This window comes from Thunnus albacares, chromosome 9, assembly GCF_914725855.1.
Source record: "Thunnus albacares chromosome 9, fThuAlb1.1, whole genome shotgun sequence".
NCBI lineage: Eukaryota > Metazoa > Chordata > Actinopteri > Scombriformes > Scombridae > Thunnus > Thunnus albacares.
Window position 1 is genome coordinate 8,475,434 of NC_058114.1, and position 20,221 is coordinate 8,495,654.

A 20,221-nucleotide genomic window follows, 5' to 3' on the forward strand; every position below is an offset into this window, starting at 1 on the left:
CTCACTGTGCCAGTTCCATAGTATGCTGTACTACACCAAAGGACAAAATACAGCACCAGGTACCACAACACAACAACTAGTGTTCAGTAAAGGGGTAACACCGCATGAAACTCATGTAAAACTGCATACATACAGTCCACATAAATGCACACATGAACTGCAAGATGACACATATAGGTGAACGATTCATTGAGGTTTCTATAATTCATAGGTCCATGAATAAGTTATATAAGATGATAATGTGATTCATAGAGACACTAACTCAACTCTAATCACTGCAGTGAGGGGCAGTTCCACACACACACACACACACACACACACACACACACACACACACACTGCACACACACAGCACCCAGGCTTTCCCTTGCCTGGTAATCTGAGTGCTTTTCCTGAGTACCCAAAGAAAAAGGAGGAATGTGTCTTTTTCCTTCCATTAGGAACCTGAAAGAGTACCAATATAACGTAAAATATAAATGAGTGCCAGTTTCTTTCCCTTATATTTGAGTTATTCAATTCATTCTGTCTCCAACTCGCTTCCCTGTACCACTTCCACTCCACTGATTTCACCAACTCCCAAGTGACAATACTAATAATGATAATGATGTTGGATGTCTATGTTAAACATGGTCAAAGTTCCAAAACATGACATTAACATATGTAAAAATGTTCTCAGAAAGTCAAAAGCCAGGGCTTCAGCCTGCTCTGAACCATGGATGTATAAAGAGAACTGGATACAGTGTCGGAGGCGGGGCCCCATTCATTCCTATGAAAGTTGCTCAGTGGCGCATGAAGCCAAAAAAGTTCCACTTCTGCATATAAAATTACCCAGATCTTCCGGGATCATTGGGCGCATAGAGCAAGCACACTAGCGGCTTTCACCGGCCGAGCCGGCTACTTCCGGTTTAGCCCTCCGGCTAACTTGAATGGGGATAAAACAATTCAATTGTGCGGCTCTTTTAGGCTTTCAAAATGTGATCAGACCGAATGAATCAAATTCTGATAGTGAGACAAGTCATTTCGCGGGGGTTGTGATGCTCAAAAAAATGTATCCGCTGATTTACGGACGTCTCTTTCACAATGTAAGTCTCTGGAAAAAAATCTTTTTGGGCCCAATAGCGTCACATGACATTGTAATTACACGGTTTGGCCGCTATGTTAGATTGGCCTCACAGCCCGGCGCTGTTCTTGGGGGCTTGCTCTGAACACTACGTTTGCAAAGTTAGCTTTACTTCCTCCTTGTGATGACATCAGATTGTTCACACATTCCTTTTTGACAGCAGTGCATGCAGCAGGATCTGTTGCACCAACATGTACTAATGCTTTGAAAGCCAACATGTTAACATCATTCCCCATGGTCAGAAAAACATTTTAAATTTGCTAGAAGTTTCCTTGCAGTAATGATTTTGCTGAAAGCTTCTAAATGTATCAGCAAAGTTGGGAAGACTTTTCCACTGCAGGCTTAATAAAAGTTTATTTTATTTTTGGTGGTATCTGATATCATATTTAATCTACTATGTATATTTTGAGTGACAGTGGGGTTTAGTGTCAGTGATTCTTGTCCATTAACAAGTCTGATGCCACAACGATCTAAGAATACAACAATAATTGATAAGAGTAGAAGAGAGACGACAAGAGCGGAGCAGAACAGTAGGCAGCCTTGTCCCACTGTCTTCTTCCTGCCAATATGAAATATCCACGGTTGCTATGGAAACACAGTTTCATGAATCACTATGTTTTATTTATTTCTGGGGCCAAAAGCTGCAGTTTATAAAGCTGTCTTGTGCACAGTGCCCATTACTGTCTGCATTGTAAGCCTTAAGATCTGTTAGGTATTAGGTGTGGGAAGAGACCGAGTTTTAGTCGGCTCCCACTGAGATGACTAATTGGCTGGCTAGCTGGTTCGCTGGCTGGCCAACAGGCTGAACAACTGATGGAGGGACAGGGGAAGGGAGGACGGGAAATACTGGACATGGGATGGGATTACATAGTAGGCAGGAGCTGGTACTTGGACGACATTGCAATCTGCAGCAGTGCGTGACGAAGATAGAGGAGTGTAGACTAGGTAGGATGCAGCAGGTCCAGCTTGTATAGGACTTAAATGGACCTTTGTAAAGGTGCACTTTACACGGCTGTTGATGTGTTAAGAGAGACACAAATCTTGTTATTGAGCTATCAAGCATGTATACAGAAAAGTTCATAGGGCAAATTTACTTCTTTGTGGTCATCGGTGGTATTAAACTGCAACGTGCTGAACAGCAAGAAGCCTCTGATGTTTCTTTATAAAAACCCTGCTACACAAAGCAGAACAGAACAGTAGATACACTGGTTTGTTATTTACTCTCTGAAAAGCCACATCTCTTTTATGTCCTCTCTCTCTGAATCTGAGAGTACATTCAGCCTCCATACTGCATTATGCCTTATATGGCATTTTGTGAATGGGTGTTGCTAGGTAACTGGAGTGCAGTAAAGCGTGGCAACTTGGTTCTTGTATTTAGGATGATTAAGGGAACTGTTTCAAGCACCGGGGCTGCTGAGCTAACTGGAGGAATTACGTGCATAGAGGAGCTGTGTCGTTTTCAAAAAGTCATTGATTTTATTTTGGTACTAGACAAACATACTGTTTATATTCCTCAGTAGCAAAGCATCTCAACATATGTTCCTGTGTGGAAAAACAATATTTTGTACCATATCATGGAGTGAATGGTGAAGACTAAGGTTGGTGATGTGTGTTTGTCCTTCTAAGACTTTGGTTTAGAGCCAGATATGTCAATAATTACTGGCCAGATAAGCTGCATCCAAGCTTTGCGGCTTCCCTCATGAAGTTGTAAACTGAGACAATAATTAGACTGTATATTTGGATGGTTCTTGTCAACTCGCAAGACTAAAATTTCCAGGTTTATCACAAATGAGTTGTATCTGATAATATTATTGGTGTCCTGCTGAAAATCTTTTATTTCAAAAAGGTTATCAGTGAGCAGAGATCAGCTGGTGAAGTGTTGTTTCTAAAATTAAGAGTTTGGGCCAGGGTTTGGGTTTCTTTTTGTTCATGTTTGAGTTTTTTTATGTGTTTCATCATTGAGAGTAAGGATTTCTGGTACAACTTCACCTTCTTTTAAGGTGCATGGAGAAGGGAAATAGTCTGAAGAGGTCAAAACTGCCGCTACACATAACAACTTCATTGTGAGACCAGCCTGTCCTCACAAGAAAAACAACAGTATCGATTTGTGAAATTTTAACAAAGGGGATGGTGGCCTGTGAAGACGTTTGAGACTGTACCAAGAAATCATGGATAAAGCTGAGGACATGGCAAGCTAAATACTGATACTACAAATGAATAACAAGGGCAAACATATACTCAATTATGTTTAAAGTTTAGCTTGTCAAAACATCTCAATCATAAAAATCCCAAAAATGCATTAATTTAAAGCTTTACAATATAAATAGTTTCTATATTATCAGCATATTCAAAATTCCAAATCATACTGCAAAATCAGTCTGCATTTTAAAACTTCTGCTTCTATTAAGAATTTATAACTAAAAAATAACTAACTAAACCAAAGTAAAAATTCTATAACTATAAATGTCTGCCATTGTTCAGTTATACCAGCAGCAGTGTGTCTCTATGATCGTATTGCTCTTCTGTGACAACACGTTGCTACTTGTCACTTCGATCATGAAGGTGACACTACTCTATTGAGTATATCTGCTACAATATAGTGCATAAATGAGTATTTATAGTATATAGTTTAGAGAATATTATAGACCCAAGACAAAACTGACAGAAGGGCAGGACGGGCGCAATTACAAATCTGTCCTCAACTTCAGTACCATGGACAGCACCATGTATTTATCAATACATAGCACAGTTAGGCTACATATATTTCACAGCTGTCGTCACTTCAGGCAGACCAGTCTAACATATTCAACTAAACAACCCCTCTGCCCCTGCACTCTCTCTGCTACTAGGGGATTGGACGGGGGGGATACATTTTGTTCATTTTGCTAGCAAGGGGGATGGTTTCAAATTCTACTGAGTAAACTTGAGAAGTAATCTGGTTAATTTAATTTAATCCTTCTCAGGGGGAACTCCATGAGTGCTCAATTTTTTCTGCTCAAATTATTGTCTTGGTTGCTGCATTCAGACTGTTGTGATATTTATTAATTCCACAAAGTATTGTGTAAATAAAGAAAATAGGTCCTAGAGACATATCACTGTAGTAAATATAATTAAATGTAATGGAAATTTGTTACGCACAGGGCTGAACTCTTACCTAAATAGTTTTAAGTTCATAAAATCCCAAACAAAATCTGACAAGATTAGACAAGCCTGTACAGACCGAGGCCTCAAACTTTCTGGTGAACATCACCAGACTTGTTAATTAATTAACTTACAGACATGTATTCATGTTATTTTTACTGGTGTAATCGCTCTTTACAGTTCTGGAAACTTGATCCATGTCACACCTGGTTAGCTGTATGATCCAGCCAACTCTGCACAGTATTTGTCATGCTCCTGATGGATTATGGGTAATGACTGACATGGTCTGAGGTCAGAAATTTCTCATGTCATCCTTTCTTTTCTATCCTCTAGTTTCTCTTCTTCTCCTTTTAAGTATTTTATATTTTTCTGCAGTTTTCTCTATTTATCCGCCTCGTTGACCTGATTTCTGTCTTATCTGATTTTTGTAGCCTTTTTCTTCCTTTTTTTTTCTCTTTTTCAGCATAAGAGTAAACAACGGTAGACAGAACAGAAAGCTGGATACACTGTGATGTAGGCTTGCAATCTGAAATACATTATTTGTCAGTCTGTGTGTATTAATGATGTTATTTTTTGGTCTGCATTATAGGATTTAATTGCCCATTGATCCTAAATAAATCTTACAGATATTAAATTGTGTTGGTTTGCTGTATAAATACAAAGAGAAGAGAAGCAAAGAGAAGTGAAGAGAAGAGAAATGAAGAGAAGAGAAGAAGAGAGGAGAGCAAAAGAGCGGAGAGGAGAGGAGAGGAGAGAGCTAATTGATTTTCTGTGTCCTCTTCTCTAAATGTCTTCATCCTTCCAGGACACTCCACCTCTATTTTCCACCCTGTCTTTTCCTTCCGCCAATCTCTCCATCCACTATTCATCTATCTGCTGTATGTTTAATGTGTATGTTGAATATCACATTAGCGCTCTAGATGGATAGGTAGATAAATCTCTGGATTTCTTTCTCTCCTTGCATTTTATCTCACACATTCTGCCTCTCACTTCCATGCCTCCTCTACCCTCTCACTTGCGTCAGCACTTCTGCCTGCTGATGAATATATGAATGAGATTAAAACAGACACACACACACACACACACACAGCCTCTCTCTCTCCCTCTCTCTCTTCTCTTCCTCTCCAGCATATAGCCTGTACACCACACAAGGGCAAAACATTTTCACATTTCCAGTTTAGAATGGGAAAATGATGTGAACGCCCACTGACTTTTTCCAGTCTCTTAAAACCTAAATGTCCTCAGAATTAAATGGAGAACATTTGTTGAGCATTCAGGGAATTGCAGGATAAAAAGCAGAATTAAATCTAATAATGAGACAATCTTCCAGTCAGGAGACACTCTGCATGACATCGACTTTTGATTCAGCAACATCCACAACAAGAAGTAAATAATGCAGCTAACAAGCAGTTTTTACCTCAAGCAAGAATCCATCCTATCCTGTTTACAATGGAGGAGGAGTCTTGCAGCATATAGCACACACGCACACACACACAGAGGAAAGTATGGTTGTGTGTATCGTAAAACATGTTTCTCAGACCCAGAAGGTATAATTGGCCCTTAACTCCAGGATACAGAGGGATAGCTGAAGGATTAGAGATAAAGCTGGAGGGATAGATGGAAGGAACAGATGAAAGCTCCAGGAGAAGCTCTAGGAAACCAATCTAGTATGTGAAGAAATAAAAAAAAACAGTTGTACAGAGAAAGACAGATGCTGTGAGGCAGAGATGGATGAAGTGCAGCTTTCAACCTTAAAGTTTTCCCTCCTTCCCTTTTCTATCACTTTTCTTTTCTTTCTCACTCTTTCTCTCTCTTCTCTGTAGGCTCTTTGTTGCTATGGCGACTGTTACTGCCATCACTGAGGAAGAAAGGATACCTGAAGAAAGAAGACAGCAGAGGAGCAAATGCATAAATGAAGATGGATAAAGCAAGAGATGGATGGATACACTCATGGACATATGTGCACAATATTTCCACTCTTCTCAAGATGTTGAGCGATTTTGATATAATTTAACTCTTGTGTTTTGTTGACATTGGCTTTACTTCATCATTATTTATGGTTCCACAGATCCCACTGTATTGTATGTGTAAAAATTATGCAAATAATTGCAAATATTGCAACATTTTTTTAATTTAAATATTTCTTTTTTTTTCTTTCTTCTTTCTAGCATATAGACCTCGATATGTAAAAAGGTTTGAGCTGGTAACCTTTGCCACAAAGTGGGATTGCACACAAAAGTGACAAAACACAGAAATTACCATAAAGCATTGTTATTACACCAAATATTTCATATATTATATGTTATATGAGCTAACACATGAACAATTGTATGTTCCTTTTTGTTTGATAAAGAAATAAGGACATTATTTAAACTTATAGTTTGTTCTGGTCTAAGTCAGTTAATGGGTTGGTTGGGTTGGCTGGTTTCCCCTTGGTTTGGGTTTATTTTCACACAAGGAAAAATTCAACCAACCACTTCCTCTAAAGGGTCTTGGTACAGTTGTTTTGGACTGCACCTGAGTAATGATTGTTGTGTTCAGATCTGCCCAAGTGAATCGCACTAAGGGGGAAAACTAACCAGAGTCAGATTCAATTGGAATTTGGGAGGGATAGTGCTGCTGTGTAAAAGGTCCTGTTAGCACCAATCACAGAACTAATGTGTCATTTCCAGTAATTTCTGAAAAGTGTCATCAAATCAAAATTATGTTTATAACCAATGCTCATGAAATTAGGAAACACCTCGAAGTATCAAGCTGATAAAACAATGTTATGGATGTTATTTGAGTTGTTAAAGAGCGCCCAGAGTCTCCAAGACCCCAAACAATAACAATAGAGTTACAAACTCTCCTTAATACTCTCATTTACTCCCATATGGTTTTTGGATTATGTAGTGAGAAATGCAGAAATTGGAGTATGTCTGTGAAGATTTTCATTCATCCAGGCCATGAATATCCAGAACGTTAAGAGCAGCTGGACTTGTTGGGACAGAAGTTGGAGATGCTATTTCTAAGAAAACATTACATCTTATTTGGCGGGTAACAATAAGGAATTACCTTGGATGCAAATGGATTATATTTACTTGTTCTTACATTTTTTGGAACCACTACAGTGTCAATGTCTGTCTACAAACTTATCTGTGACAATCTGTAACATAAATTAGGGTTTCTCCTTGTATCAGTGATGTCAGCTGAAAACCTATTGGGCCCAGTTTTGTCAATTTTCATATTTTAGTTCAGTTGAAAGACACTGCTGCTCATAAAACACTTTAAAACTCCTTTGGATAAACTCCAAAATATATGTGGGCCAAGAGGAAAAAACAGTTTTACTTATAAAGGTGAACTTTCTGAATGCCACATGTTGCCTGTAACTATCATCTGGCCAAAAAGGGAATTCCCTAAATTATACCCACAGTCCTAATTTGTCCCTTCTCACTACTTCCACACCCCCTTCACGTGTTTTTCTGCCCCGTCCCTGATATGTGCTTCTGCAACCCAAAAGGGTGCCTATTTTTAGTTTTTTTCCAGGTCACTGAAAACATCTTTCAATGCAACTATCACCCAACAACAACAATATGTTACTGTTATTAAGCTTATACTTTGACTAAGCATACGATCACATTATCATAATCAGTGTATGATAGCGATGACTACGCCTTACCCACGTTCTTGCCTTAATCAAATTACAACCTTAATGTTTAAGGCACTTCAAACTTGGTCGTTCAACACATATCAACACCTGCTGTGTGTACACTAGTGTTTCATGTGGATTCAATTGTTTTTCATCAAAACAATTCGTCAAATTTGAACAGTAGTTGTGCCTCAGTTGTCGTGTTGCACATTTAAAACAAGTTACAATTGGCTTTTAGTTGTATACAAAATGATTAATTTGACATTGCTGCAGTTTGAAACTGCAATGTCCTGAAACAATTTACAATTGCAAATCAATTTTACACAGAATTCTGACTATTCACACAGCTGAATAATCTTGCAAGCATTACATTCGCTGAATAATGTTTTTGGTGCATTTTGAAGATATTTGCAATAATGGAGCAGATCATGATATTAAACTTTGTGCCAAAGCTGTGAATGCTCAAGTAACTCTGTTTGCATGAGCCGTTAGCCATTATCTTATCTTCCCATTCATTTGTCTATCCAACCATCCATCAATGAACAATATTGTATGTATAACTGTTGCAGTGAAGTTCTTCCTGGTATCTGCAAGACAGATTCCAGCCAAACATTTCATCAGTCCCATCCACAATGAAACACACCATCAGATTAAATAATATCACATCATTGCAGCAGATTGAGGGTGATGTGCAAACTGTTATGTTCCAGCTTGATTGACAACACACACTGCATTCAGCAACAGTCCTTCAGTCTTAGAAAAACTCAAAATTGCTTTCTTAAGTGTGATTAAGACAGGATTTTCTCATTTGGATATTCCTGTAATGTTGCGCCAGGAGTGACTCATACAAGAGTTGTTCACAAAAACCATTAACTCTGTTCACTTCAGCTCAGACTGAAGATTCAGTCCCATGGATTCATTTGCAGTTGCTTCAATTACCGTAAACTTGCCCAACTGTTCTCTGTTGCTCTACTGTCCTCTTTTATGGAAAAGAAATTGCAATCATGAAGGAGTCATTACAGCAAATGCCACTCACAAAGGAGCTATTTAAAGCTATTTAAAAAACTGAAAATATTGCAAATATAATCTCACAGGTAGAAACAGTAAGTTTTATTTTATATGAAAATTTGCGTCATCCATAATACACTCTCCCCTTTTATGTTGTGTTAATTACAGCTCTGTCATGTTGGAGGGAAGATGGTATAGCCCAAAAACTCATTGGGGAAAACATAAATCTCAAGGGATGAAGTTGTAAGCTTGTGTATATTTTTGTTCCAGGATGAACAAATTAACCAATTATATCATGGCCTGCAGAAATAGTTCATTGTACCTGGCTGGTTGGAATCCATGAATACAGATAGCATAAAGTTTATCTAGACACACACCATCAATCTCACTTGTCTCTGCAGGATTGCAACAAAACAGTTCATCAGCAACAGAGAGCAGTTCAATAATACTCAGAGAAAGTACATTATTTGTGCTATCTCAGTGCTGCATTCAATATGAAATTCCTTTCAATATCATTTAAATAAATCCTCCAAACTCTCATTCAGTGGGAGACACCAATGCCTATGGTTAGAAATAATGCAGCCATGGTGTGTTTTAAATTATTTTGAGCATGAAATGAGCTCCACCAACAGCAAAATAGAAAAAGGCTCTCATGTTCACTCTTTGCAACAACCAGTTATGTACTGTAAGTGTATTTCAGAAAGACACTGCACTGAAAATGATTGTCATAGTGAATCAAATGTTCCTCCCTGACATTTAAGGTCCCGGGAAGTGGTGTCATTAGCTCATTAAAAGAAGTAGTTTGGCATTTCGGCAAATAAGCGTATTCTCTTTCTTACTGAGAGTCAGATGAGAAGATCAATACCAATCACTAATTACAACATCTTGTATTGTTGTTTGTGATGTAAAAACAACAATATCTAGTTTTACAGGGAGTTATGTGATGTAACTATTCTTGATGAACAACAGCTAGCACATAGAGACTTCCTAGTGTCTTTGTCATCGCCCTGAGAAGTGCTAGGCTAATGGATAAACTGTCGTTTGTCCCTCTAAAACCCCAAATTGTCATTTTTACATAAATGTTTGCATACGAATTAAACATGAAGAAATGAGGTACAACCAAATGGCATTCACTATGGCTTAAGGCTGAAACCAATGTGGAAATACCATAAAGTGCAACCAACGGCCACTTGATGCTAGCTCTAACTGAATCCCATTCAAAAAGCGTCAACTTCTCAAAGAGTCATTTGGTCTCAAATGCTAAATTCAGGCCCTTCAATAAGTGTGCTGGTGGTCAGTTTGGAAATTACTGCTCTTATAGTTGTAGACTTGAAGACTTATAGTAGCTTTGATGTCTGCCATGTGGGCGTTGACTGACAGCTGCTGTGTTGGACGAATATTTTGGTAAGTTTGATGTTATTTGACTACAATACTTGCCTTGTCAGCACAATTTCGCTAAGGTAGCCAGCATTAGCCCAAGTGTGCACCGCTCTGTGATCCCAGTGAGCTAGCGTCCAATTCGGTCCGAGGTAGCGAGGTAGGGCATGTTTCCAGAGCATGAAAGGCAACACCCCACACTCCTTATTTGGGGCTTCAAACCAGTTCCAATGTAAACCAATGGCTGATGTCACACCTCGCTACGTCCATCTTTTTTTACAGTCTATTGATACAACGTGGTAGGTGGCGAGAACCAGACTAGTTGTTTCCTCCACGTTCCAGTCTTTATGCTAAACTAAGCTAATCACCTATCAGCTCCATACTGAAGGGATAGGTTCACATTTTTCCAAGTCTGTCTTAATACAGTATTCATATGCCCATATGTACATTGAAAGAGTTATAGGTCACTAAAATTCTTCCTCCTCTCTCTACTGGCAGTAAAGAAATCCTTTCCTAACATGATTCAAATGTAAGAGACAAAATCCACATTCCTCCTTCTGTGCAAAAATTCAGTTTGGTTAAAGCGAATATGATGCTTCAGTGTTTTCTGGTTTTCAAGTTTCTTCCTAAGTTATAGCTTTTTTAGAATAAAATTCCCTCTTTGTGTTTCCCCTGACAGCATTTCCTCACTGAGCTCCAGTGTAGGGATAGTACAAAGGCAGGAGAACAAATAATCATATTTCTCAAAATGTTTAGCCATTCCTTAAGTGTTATGTTACTTTTGAAACAAGATGTTGGAGTTGGACATCAGTCAGTGATGGATTAGAAAATCAGCAATGAGCTTTAGAGAGAAAAGCAGTTTGAGTTGCTATGGCAAGGAAAAAGGCACGGTTGCTAAAAGAAAATGTAATTACTTTTTAGGGTGGATGTTTTTTGGGATATTTAAAAACAAGCAGAGGTCAAATGGCTAGAAGCAAGTCCACTGAAATCCACTTTACTGTATACTTGTGTCATGTTGAGTGTAATCGTGGATTAGGAGGTACAAGGCCAAGTGAGACATCAGTGATATGCTTCTTGAAGGTAAGGTCTTCCCCCTAAAGAAAGCTGGCCAGACAGCTGAATGTGAGTCGATATCTCCAAATTGCTACGAGCAGCTGGGTGCAATTTGGTAAACGGGTCTGAGATGCCACCTAGTGATTCTGATTGGACCACCTGAGTCAAACTGTGCCTTCCTTTTCCTGACTCAGCGAATGGGGATGAGTAGGACTGGTTTCCATGGCAACAGCAGAAAGAGAGAGAGAGAGAGAGAGAGAGAGAAGGAGAGAGGAAGGACAGAAGGAGCAAAACACAATGAGGCCCATACACCCACCCACTCACAAACACACACAAACACACAAAGATCACATTTTAACACTAGTGGAAAGTTATTAAGTGCATTTACTCAAGTACTTGTACTTTATTTAAGTACTTCCATTTTATGGTACTTTATGCTTCCACTTTACTACATTTCAGAGGGAAATATTGGACTTTCTTAGCGTGGGAACCACAAATCTGCAGGCTCATGTTTTATTTGCTCTGGCAGATGCATCTGGCCATCCTCTCATTCAGACAGATTTGCAGCCAACCTGGCCCGGGTTGGGCCAATCACAACTGTTTATCTAACATGGGGCGGGTTTGATGCGATGATTGTACAGAGGAGTGCCATTTAGGCATTTTTGTAATCAACCAAGATGGCTGCCACTGATGTGGAACCAAGTGGGCAGCTACCGGTCTGAAATGTGAATCCAATGCAGAAGTGCCTTCAACCTGATTCTTTCAAATGGCAAGCAGGGGGCGACTCCAACCTCTCATCCAAATATGGTTACTTCTGCTCCAAAAATCAAAGATGGCCATGGTTGATCCAAGATGACAATAGCCAAATCACTAAACTTGAGGCTTCAAAACAGCAGTCCACAAACCAGTGGGTGACGTCATGGTAACTAAGTCCATATTTTTTTACAGTCTATGTGTGGAATGGTCTGTTGAATTCATTACAGCAACAGTATTAAACGAACTGGATGGTATATTTTCTCTAAAAGAACAACAAAGAGCTGCACTTAAAGCTTTTGTTGATAAGAAAGATGTGTTTGCTGTACTTCCAGCACGATTTGGTAAGTCGCTCAGTGCTACGTCACATGTTTCATTGCTCTGATTGGATGTAGGTCTATCCATCTGTGTCCAGAGGCATTTTGGTTTGCTCCTGTTGATAACGCCCCTTGGAAATCAAAAGTAAATTGAGAGGTTGGCAATGCCAGACTAGTACTTTCTACTCCACCATATTTATTTGCTTTAGTTACGAGTTACTTTTCAGGTGAATTCCTTGTTGGAGGCCAAAACACATGACGGGAAACCATACTTATCCACCATTATTTAATTTAAAGTTAAATCAGAAGGATTTGCATTTGTGACTCTTGGCTTCTGGTTAGCTATCAAAAGCAAATTGCTCTGAAGGATGTGGAAGAGGCACAATGGGAAATAATCTTTCATTAGTCAGAGATCTAATTGGTGACAGATTCATCTTTGCCTCTGAATGTTGTGGGCAATAAACCTCGTTCCCACAGGAGAAATGTGGAACTTAATGAGAAAGACTGCTCTCGAGAGTAACATATACAGCCCAATAATGTCATTCGAGTACCACAATGCTCTTCATAAAGGTTCGACTGTTGTCTTCATCATGTTGTCATTTCACTCAGAATGTGGATCTAACTCTGGGGCAATATGAAATATTTACATAACTGACTGTGGTTAGTTACATACCTAAACTAATGAGTGTTAGCGCTCTTTGAAGTTATTGTTTATGTATTGATTTCATAATTTAATATTCTGTGATAGATTACTCACCCATAGTAACCCAGTCCTATTTGAAATGTGGCATAATTTCAAATAGGACTGGTCATAGGTTTGAAGTTCCCTTTGATTGCTAAAACAACTGTCTACTGCACAAAAGGTTAAGGTTAAGAAGATTAAGAAACAAAAGGTGTGTTTCCATCCACCTGTATTTACAATTTATACGTAAATAAAACCTGAGCGGAAATGCTGAAAATCTCAAAATATCACAACAAAAATTTATGCTCAGCTGAATCGGAAAATATCAATAAAAGCAAAATGCAAAGTACAACGGAAACAGATTCAGAGATTGAATCATGATGTACACGAAACATGTGACTTAAATGTCCACTTAAGGTTTCCGCTCCTCGGAAGACACAAAAACATCAGATCTGTGTGAACCGATGAGGAGACTGTAACACTCCTCAAATTAATACATGAAACAAACAGAAATGTCATATTTCCATCATGTTTTCTACGTTATTTTTCACTGTTTGAGGTTTGACAGTGGCCATGTCTTCTGAAGTGGTTTGATGGGCTTAACTGGGAAAATAATGCTACCAGCTAGCTGTTTATCTTGATCACCCAACTCAACAAGTATTCACATAACAGCTGTGGATGGAAACACGCATTAATTTGAATTTTCTTCTGCTGACATTCTGGAAATTCAGTTAAAAATTGTACTAAATTTGGAAGAATACCTAGTTTATGACATGTTTGTATATTTTTGGATTATTGGTGTATTATTACTTTAGTTCGGCTCCTTTTTATCCAGCACCTCCAAAGTTATCACTTGTACACAAGAAATATCAAAATCTAATGATTACATTGCCTTGAAATTTGCTAGAGGCCTTCATGCTCCAAAGAGGACATTTCATTTTGGACATTAGAGCTTTCCTCTAATGCTACCTTCTGTTCGAATGGTCATCTTTGTACTAGGGATGTGCAGAGATCCCAGTATTTGTATTTGTATCTGTATTTGTATTCAAATAAAAGTAGAAAGAGGCTTAAAAATCCTGTTTTTGTTTTTTATGACACATATTAGAAAATTAAAGTGTTACAATAAGTGTTCATGAATAAACTACCGTACAAAGGAGGTACCTGCATTGGGTCTTGAGCTGGAGTCTCCCAGATCATAGACAACTGCGCTACTTACTGAGGTAAAACTTTACTTATCACCTCATGCAGACAGACCTCTTCCTATTTATACACCCATAACACAGAGACAGCACACCGTGTAACGTGTAGGGAGGAACTTCAAAGGCAATTATTGCTTTGTACTTTTCATTTATTGCCTATTTTTTACAACCTAACTTTGTGGAAAAGAGAAGGGGAACAACAGGTTATGGAGAGTCCCTTGGGAGCATTTTGCTTGTGTCAGTAACTCAGCTTTATCTCTGGTGAACACCCCCAACAAATAATTTTTTAAAATATTTGTATGAAACAAATATCCATATAAAACCCACTATTTGCACTTTGCCGAATAATGTTTTTGTATTCGGGCATACCCCTACTTTGTACACAATTTATTACCCAGTATTTAGCACCTAATGGCTAGATTTACATGAATTCTGTCCAGGATATTCACAATTCACAGGAAGATAAATACATCGTTTTCCTTTTTTCTACAGTGCCACAATTAGGCCACGGAAATAAAATCTAATTGGGAGATTGCATTGAAATTCACTGAACACATTTATGCTGCCCAGAGGATGAAGCTTTACTATTTTGGGCACCTCATGAGTTTTGTCCTGCACCATCGACCCAACATGGCCAAAATGTTCACTTCACATAATCTCTTGATTATAGATCAGATGAACGGTTTAAGCATATTCATGCCTCCAATGGATGAACTGTTTTAATGATTCAAAAGCATTTTCTCAAGTGCCACCTTACTTTATATTTGTTCTTGGTTAATAACCTAAAATCATCTTTAAATTTGGAAAAAATCCCTGCTATACATAATCACTGCTGTCTCTCAATGTTTTTACTGCTTCTTTCATTGAAACTATTATCAGTCCTGGTTTAATTGGTTTCTGTTTAAAGGTTCCTCCTGCACCTCATAGCTCACAGCTGATCTACCAGCTGCTGTTTCTAAATGGCACCTAAGTACCTGTTTGCTTGTCCTGCTTATTATCACATGGTGTGATGTTGGCCACAGAAATCAGGTGAAACAATATGAGATTGGTTATTGAACAAAATCCTGTTGAAAACACACAAAATGATTTTTATTAACTGCATAGCCTCAAGTGTTTCTGACTAGAGTGTGTATATGTAGGGGTCTATGTATGTAAGTATGTTTCAATTAAAGTGCTTGTAAGCAATCTAACAATCAATGTGCAACCCCCCCCCCCCCCCCCCCCCCCCCAACACACCCACACACATATACACGCACTTTTCCTCCAGCACCACAATTGTCCACCAGTGTTTGCCATTATCCAGAGTTGTATGATTCACTGCTTTGGGACAACAGCGAGAAGGACACTATGACAGCAGACTTTTTATCCGATCTCCACGTTTGGCCATTCAGAGCACGTATACAGATGTATTTTGTCTTTGGATGTGGTCGGACAACACTTCATACAGACTAATTCAAGCATCCTCTATACTTAAGCTTCAACAGGACAGAGAAGTTGAATAACCTCCAGACTGTAAACAGTCTCTCCTCCTCCTCCTGCACCTCCTTTTCCTCTGTAACTCTAATAACCATGTTCCATTTACCTTGCGTTAAACTGATTAACCTCTTTAACTCCTCCACCTCTTTTCCTACTTCTAACAATTCATTCACCTCAGCTTCCCTTTTCATCTCCCCTCCACTTGCTCCAGAGTGAGGGTGATAATTAGAAAAGCTGCTGTTACTGACAAACAAAGCTCTCAGAACTTGAGATATGATGGCTCTTGTTCTCTCCTCCTCATTTCTTACCAGTACTGTGGGCCAATGAGGATTCAGATGCCGGCGTTTGAGGCGCTGGTCCAGCTGTCAGTCACCCTGGAGATCAGTGGTGAGTGGAGCCTATATCCCCGGGTGACGGCCTGTGGTTGGTCAAGTTCATCTCCGCCTTCTTGTAACCCCACCCACTGGCCCCCTGCAAGGCCTTATGGGTACCACGCTCTGCTGAACATGTTCCTGTCTGTCTGTAGTTCAGTTAAGCTCCCCGTCTGTCTGTTCGTAGCAATCTTCTTGTTGAAGCTTCTTCTGTTGTCTTCATATAGGTTACCTGTGTCAACAGAAAAACAGAGAACATCTTTGTCTGTCAGTGAGGTCACATTACTTTTGAATTATGAGACCGTAAGTTAATAAGTCCAACAAGTCCTCCAGAATAAATGACAAAATACTTGGCTGTACTTTCCAAAACCACTACAAATCACTGTTGAAAAATAATTATGTTTATGCTGTCTTGGTTAGGGGTTAAAAAAAACTGCTTGCTTAAGGTTAAGAAACCTTTGTCGTCATGGTTACAATAATAACCACCTGGTTATGGTTTAAGGACAACTAAAAACAGCCCCGACTCACAGAAATGTGAAACTCGCGGTTTTTTAATGAGAATATTCACGTTGACATTTTTAGTCATTTGGCAGACGCTTTTATCCAAAGCGACTTAAAATAAGACAAGACGATGAAGCATAAGAGGACAGAAGAGCTGTGGTACAAATTCTCAAGTAGCTGACCAGGTACAAGTGCAATGAGAAAGAGCCATGGTGTTAAGTTTTTTCAAATTATTATTATCAATTAAATTGAGTCAACAAGTGCATAAGAAATACCATAAACAACAAGAAAATCGTGCAACAATCAACAAAGTGCTAAAAAGTTAAAGGAGGTCAATCATTTATTTTATTGCAGCAAATACAAACAAGAAAAGAAAGACTGGGAACTGTCAAAATATTGGAAATGAAACACTGGATATATGATTGTAATCCCAAAACTACAATGAAAGCTTTGTGCTGTCTCCAACCCCTTTTCCTTTGTCACTTAAAATACGAAATACTCGTCTGTCATCACTGTTAACACAATCAGTTAAGCAAAAACATGCATAAAATCTGAGTGTGACAATGTTGGGATGATGTTTTGTCATTTAATAACAGAGCTTTTGGCACTGACTGAAGACAATAGCAGTCTTTAGTAAAGAGTGAAATGAAAAGTTATAAATACTGAGGATTTTCTGCTCATCAGCCCTCTGCCTGCACACTTCTTAGACTATTATACAGTTTTCTTTTATTTGGAAACACTCTAGATTACTGTGTAAACATTTTGTATGTAAAGGTTACTACTAAAATACTAACTGGAAACTATTCAATTCAGTGGGGGGGGGGGGGGGGGGGGGGGGGCAGGGAAGCACAACAACAACAACACCAACAACAACTACAACAATAGATACATGACTAAGAACAACAAACAGAAGTGACAAACAGCAGTGACGGCTGGAGAAGGATGGCCAGAGCCTGGTCACTACACTGAAGTTACTGTGTAAAAGGGATGTACAATATGCTAAAATGATCAATTTACAGCTTTACAATACATTCAAGATTTCTTTTTTAAAAATCAGACTGAACATCCTACAATCAGAGCTCCCTGCCTCCTGCGCTTCCTGGTTGGATTTATTATTGCAGCTGTTATTTGCAAATGGCCAATGTTAAGTAATTTAAACTTTGAGCTAAATGTGGTGTAAACAAACTCCACTTCCAGAAATGGTTTGAATAACCGACTCTTCTGTGTGTCTTAGATACAATGGGATTTTCTGTATTGCTGCTTTTGTTTCTCTATGTTTTCTTTTTTAATACACTGTATATCTTTTGGGGCATTTTATGCCTTTATTTGATAGTGACAGTTGAGAGATGACAGGAAACGAGAGACAGGAAATGACATGCAACAAAGGCCACTGCCAGATTCAAACTGTGGACGTCACAGTTATGCTGCATACGTCTTAACCAGCCTACCAAGGCACACCTACTGTTGTAGTTTAAGTGTTGTATCATCTTAAAACTGGACTCCCAGCACAGACTACGATATTTGATTTGATTTATTGAACACGACAGTGTGCAGTATTAAGCATAAATGATGCATTGCACCAGAGTTAGCTTGAAGCTAATTTGCATCTGTAGTCCATTACAATCAAGACATACAACAGTACAACAACAAACAGTACAAAGCAAAAAAAAAAACCCACACAGAACACACCATACAAAATACAAAGCTACACACAACAGCACATCACATAAACCCACAATGTCAATTAAAAATTAACAATGTAAACTAGTCTCAGTGGTCACACAGATGATTCGTCTTTAGTTGATTTTTTAATTTGGCCTTGAATGTATTGATAGAACTACAATTCTTCATATAATCAGGTGGCTTTCACACAGAAAGCTGACTGCCCAAATGCAGTGCGATGAAATTTGTTTCTCATCATAAGTTTGCAGAGCCTCATGACTGCTTTTGCCCTCAACGCAAACTTCATCATTCTTCCTCGTTTGTCAGTTCATTAACTCCAAAATAAATCTCTATAGACTACAAATGAAATGGAAGTATTCCTCTGCAATGTACATTTTTGTGTTGTTTTTTTTTGTTTGCTGGAGGCAAAATTAACAGTAAGTCAAACCAACAATGAGATAAAAACAGCAGCAGCAGCCTGCATGTGTGTCAGTCAGTTTGTCTGTCCAAGCAATCCAAATCACATCCAATAATGTTGGGATCCTCGTCACCATGGTGATGCAGCATGAGTCATTGTGAGGATCGTTATGAAGACAAAGGCCTGTATTGAATGTATGATTATGATTTATAAACAGAGAGGGTTTGCTTGGATACCAGCACACACACACACACACACAGACACACACACACAAACACATACACACACACACACACACAAACACACACACATACATACAAAATGGTATATATTCTGTATATAAATATACTTTACATATAGGGACTGAAATACGTCTCTGCTTCTCCACGCCACAATCCAATTCCACGCTTGTCAATCATGCTTCCTATTTAAAAATAAATAAGCAGCTTTGCAGCCTAAATTTGCATATTAAATATTCTCTCTCAGTCTCTCTAAGTTTGTTTCTCTGTTACCAGCCCTTGCTTTTTTGTCACCATTAGTTTTTGTACTGGTACTTTTGCTACACTAGCAGTGCTCATGAAGTCCTGGTCTGTGGGCCTCATTCTGCATCTAAAACGTTTGAATGAATGCTAGTGACCTTTTGTGATTTTAAGCATTATTTTAAGACAAGTCAAGTCAATCAAGCCACTTTTTATTTATATAGCCCAATATCACAAATCACAAATTTGCTTCAGGGGGCAGCATACAACATCCTCTGTCCTTAGACCCTCAATTTGGATGAGGAAAAACTCCTCAAAAAACACTATACCAGATAAGAAGAAATGGAAGAAATCTCAGGAGGAGCAACAGAGGAGGGATCCCTCTTCCAGGACAGACAGACATGCAATAGATGTTGTGTGTATAAAACAGACCAAGATAGCAAAATAACAGTATGGAAAAACAGGGATTTATTCAACTTGTTTCCATGTGCGTATTTAAGTGGGCTGTTTTAACCCAGCCCAGTTCGGCAGTGGGTCTGGTAGGAGTGAGGGAGACTGTTTCTGGCTTCCAGGAGCATCACAGAGAACAACTTACAAGTGTGAGATATGTTTAGGTCCATAATAGTCAATACAAATATAATTTTACAGGTTCAGTGAAAAATCACTTTTCTGTGTATTCCCTTTTATCAGGTTGTACAGATATCAGCTGCTAGACTTTTAACAAAAAACAAGAAAAAAGATCACATTAGTCCCCCTTTAATATCTTTATATTGGCTACAAGTTTCATACAGAATTGATTTTAAAGATTTTACCTTTAAAGCACTTCATATCCTGACCTCAAGTTAAATCTCTGAATTGACCTGCATGACAAACCCAGATCTAAAAAATCGGTATCCTTTTTGAAATTGCTCGTTTTTCCTTGTTAAGCACTTTGTAATCCCTGGTTTTGATAAGTGTTAAATGTCATCATTGTTAGAACGAAATTACATGATAATTTGACAGATATTTGTGGTACATGTCTGTAACAGAAGATGTT

At 38.6% G+C, this 20,221-nt stretch overlaps 1 long non-coding RNA gene across 1 annotated transcript; it reads right to left on the minus strand.

The window, feature by feature from the left end:
- Window positions 1-1,088: 1,088 nt before the first annotated feature.
- LOC122988326 lies at window positions 1,089-17,598 on the minus strand. Its single transcript, XR_006404770.1, has 3 exons — window positions 17,588-17,598; window positions 7,924-7,926; window positions 1,089-1,199 (listed from the first exon to the last, which is right to left on the minus strand). It is a non-coding gene; the product is annotated as an uncharacterized LOC122988326 (long non-coding RNA).
- Window positions 17,599-20,221: the final 2,623 nt, after the last annotated feature.